We start from the raw sequence: 4,273 nt of genomic DNA, 5'->3' as shown, positions 1-4,273 counted from the left end.
AGTGGCTCAGAATGATTCCCCAATTCTCAACCTTTTTAATTTTCTCAATTGAACTCACCTCTCTCTCTCTCTCTCTCTCTCTATATATATATATATATATATATATATATATATATATATATATATATATATTAGTCAATTGGTCCACTTGCATGTGGGTAGTTTGAATACAAATTAAGAAAGGGTCATTTTAACCACATGGGCTTGGGACAAAGACTTTGTTCCGACTTCCTAATCTAGACCAAGAAGCATTTTTAAGTCAAGAGTCGTCGGATACAAGAGAATTTGAAATCGATATAGTGACTTGTAAACTATTTGATTTCTAGACAATATTGTATAGTTTGGACCCAATTTTTATTAGTTAAACTTCCAAAATCCGTAGAATTGCCTTTGTATTATTAAAATATGTCTTTATTACGAAAAAGCCCGTGAATTTTATGCACAAGGGTTTGAGATGTTTTGATACTTTATTAAAGGTTAATCCACATGGCCACAATATGGCGGAATACGGCAAATCTTAGTAACATTTTAATTACTAATTTGGTATTGGTAATTTATGTTTGTACCTTGTAGTTTCACCTTCAATTCAATGTAATCTTTGAGTACCATTTTAGCCACATTTACCCACGAGTCGAAATACGGCAAATCGGTTTCCGTGAAAAACTAAATGACCCACTTTTCTAGTAGAATGGAGGATGAAAATACAAGAATTTAATTATTATACGACATATTGGTGCATATCTACTATTGAAGTTCTCAAGTTACCAAAAATACATTAATTACGACACTTTTATTACGTAAAGATACAAACATACACACTTATATGAAAGTTCCAAAAAGTACATAATTGTGAAAATACAATAAAAGACAACACTTGTAAATTCCTTAGAATAAAAATACATTACCACAAAAACAAGACCATCTAGGGCATTTGATGATTGCTAGGCAGTTAGGGTACTTGATTAACGACACAATCATTGAGAGGATTTTTGGTTACAGACAACGTCGTAGAAACAGTACCCTTGGAATAATAGCAAGGGATGTTTTCTTGTATTAAGATGCCCTCGTTGCAAATAGTACTTTGTGTCTTATCGCCAGCAACTAAGAAGATGCAACTCATTCCAGGGATGTCATCTGTTAATGTAGAATGCTCACATGCAATGTTTAAATATTTTTCAACCTTTTCACACTTTTTATCCAATTTGTAAATCCATTTTCCTACTGTCCAACCGACACTCAACTTCTTTCTACCATTGGCTAAAAATAACTTATCTCCTATCATCATCACAATAGTTTCTGCTACCTTCTGTGACACCCCAGATAACTCATCTTCAGCTTGTGTATTCACTTTTATCCAATTTTCCAGTCGCTTGTTATCCTCTATTATTTTTGCCTTGGCCGCTAACATTGTAGTGGTAGATATGGGTAACTTAGACAATCCCGAATCAAACGTGCCTTTATGGAACTGCTTTCCAACACCCTTGATCATTGTTTGAAGCAATTTACGATCCCCTACCCTGTACGTTGGTATTTTTGACATTTATTTTAAGCATGAATGTATAATAAAATATCAAAAACTACAACAGTGATGAAAAACCTTATCGTACCTAACTTGAGGGAGGTTATCGTTGGCATATGAAGAGCAAGTAAGAAGAAGGATCGGTAGGAGGAAGACGACCAATTTCTTAACAAACAAAGCCATTTGTATGAATTATGTAGTATGTATGAATTGAATGTGTGATATATGATCGATGATATTTATAGATAACATCCATTATGTAATTACTTTGCAATTAGAATACATGTGGAAGATACAGCGTCATGTGGGCCAAATAATTTGGTGCTTCTAGAACTTAGGTGAGTAGCTGGAAAAAAAAAAGGAAACGTGGACTTGTTTTTCCTTTATTTGCGTTTAATTTGTTTTAGTGTCATAAGGTAATGTAGGCTATAAAATTAGAGAAATTAAATATCCCCCTACTCTTTGTTACTAATCCTACCAATCCTTCCATCCAATTAAATGATGGCATGTGTCATATTAGTATACTAATATAACATTTAAATTCATTTAATGACCATTAAATGTTACACATGTCACTATTTAATTAGGTAACAATATTTGTAGAAGCAAAAAGTTGAAGGATATTTAATTTTCTCATAAAATTAAGCATTTTACTTTCAGAATAAGAGTTGGATCCATTTTTTGAGTCTCAGTTATTTCATCCAGTGTTGCAGAAATCGGCCTTGGAGGCCGATTAATTGGCGATTCATCGCTTGGTGGCCTTAAATCAATTACGATCAGGGTGTTTGGCGGAAATAGATTAAAAATCGGTCAAAGTCGGATTTGGTGGTCCTTGGCGGTCTCGGAGGTCATAGGCGGGAACATTTTAAAAAATTAAAAAAAATTTAATTTTCAAATATTACACCAAAATTTTAAATTTACAATTTTTTAAGCTTTCAAATTTAAAATATTAAACTACAGCTTTCAAATACTTAATTTTTTAGGGAATATTAATTTTTTTTTAAATAATTTTATTAATAATTAAGGCTCCCCGATTAATCACCGTGTATTCCGATTAATCGCTTATCGTCAGTCGACCTCCGAGCTACCGCCGAACGATTTTTACAACCTTGATTTCATTCTTTCACCTTGTATTGTACACGTTTATCGGACATCGGTTTTTTTTGGTGTACAAAGAAGGACCTGATATCCAACAATAACATCCATTACGTAATTACTCTGCAATTACAATACATGTAGAAGCCACACCGTACGTACACACAACCGTCGAATTGTCCAATTTTAAGGAAAATATATAGTTTTCATTTTAGTTATCTAGAACTCTTTTTTTTAAGCCTATATTTAATTTTTTTAACCAAAAATATAATCTACTCTAAAGCGAACGTTTAATGTTATTTATGTCTACCATGACTTGAACCCTCAACTTTTAAAAAGAAGATCAACACCTCATACTCTTGGACTAGATTAGTCTTACTCTTTGAGTGATAATTCCGAGTCCGATGATGTACATATATATGTCTTATACATTAAACGTTATCATAAAGTGTCTCTTGGACTAGATTAGTCTTACTCTTTGAGTGTGTTGACGATCAGCATCAAGTGTTGTTTTACTCTTTGAGTGTGAAATTCCAGGTCCTATGATGTATATATTGATGGGTTTTAGGCATAAGAACAATCCTATGTGCTCATACAAACCCTAATGCTTGGATCTAGGTTTCTCTATTGTACATGCTTTGAATCCAAGACTAATAAACTTAGATCTAACATATTATAAACTGAATTAGGGTTTAGAGAATTACCTTTGATTGTTATATAGCAATAACAATCAATTCCTTGCTTGGATTGGCCTTAGAAAGCTTAGTGCCTCAAGTGCTGCACCTCTAATGGAGTCACAAACACCATATGCAACTTGGATGAAGAGGAGAAGAAAGGAGGGGCACCAAAAACGGCTGGAAACCCTAATGGAAGTGTTGTCCACGTTTTTGGAGCCTAAGGGGTCCTTTATATACTTGTGTGGGCTGCTAGGGTTTCAGTCAAAACCCTAATGGACAGCTTAAACTCTAAGCAGCCCATGGAACCTTCTGGATAAGGCCATGGACGAAAATATGATGGGCTTCCATCATAATTTCGTTCACCCCTTATTCCTTTAGTATTCCTTAGCCGAATAACTCAATTATCCAATAATTGCAGTCCAGTCCCCTGAGTTTAATTAATCTCTTTTAGCCACAAAATTAATTATCAATTAATTCTTGACTAATATTAATTAAACAATATGATTTCTCCTTTAATATATTATTCTCATAATATATTAATAAATCATATTTAAACCTCTCTCTCCTTAATTCATCCTACATATTGCTATGGTGAAGGCAACCCAAAAGGACCATGCTCATAATCGGATCAAGTACATACCAAAATAGTTATGGACTTAGACACTAATCCAACAGTCTCCCACTTGAATAAGTCTAATAACTATTTTCCGTATGACTTCAGAACCTGATCAGCAATCGTAGCTTTCAAAAGCCGTTGTCAACTCTGATCTTATCAGATAGCGTGTCCTCTAGATAAGGGATTATATATTCCTCCATTCTCAAGATATCGTATAGACATAATACATGAATTTTAATCATTCTCTCTATACTGTTTCCCGACTTCTGATTTATGACGACTGATAACAGACTACAATTGAACACATCAACTTAGTCCCGGCTTGGCCAAGCGCTTAGGTGTCATCACTAAATCATCGAGAGGCCC

General features: G+C 33.9%; 1 long non-coding RNA gene across 1 annotated transcript; it reads right to left on the bottom strand.

Annotated features, from left to right (window-relative positions):
• Positions 1 to 771: 771 nt before the first annotated feature.
• Positions 772 to 1,730, bottom strand: LOC145085896 (uncharacterized). Its single transcript, XR_013700211.1, has 2 exons — positions 1,608 to 1,730; positions 772 to 1,517 (listed from the first exon to the last, which is right to left on the bottom strand). It is a non-coding gene; the product is annotated as an uncharacterized LOC145085896 (long non-coding RNA).
• Positions 1,731 to 4,273: the final 2,543 nt, after the last annotated feature.

This window comes from Lactuca serriola, chromosome 2, assembly GCF_051521515.1.
Source record: "Lactuca serriola cultivar US96UC23 chromosome 2, Lser_US96UC23_V15, whole genome shotgun sequence".
Classification (NCBI taxonomy): Eukaryota; Viridiplantae; Streptophyta; class Magnoliopsida; order Asterales; family Asteraceae; genus Lactuca; species Lactuca serriola.
This window is presented reverse-complemented; position numbering and strand designations above follow the sequence as displayed.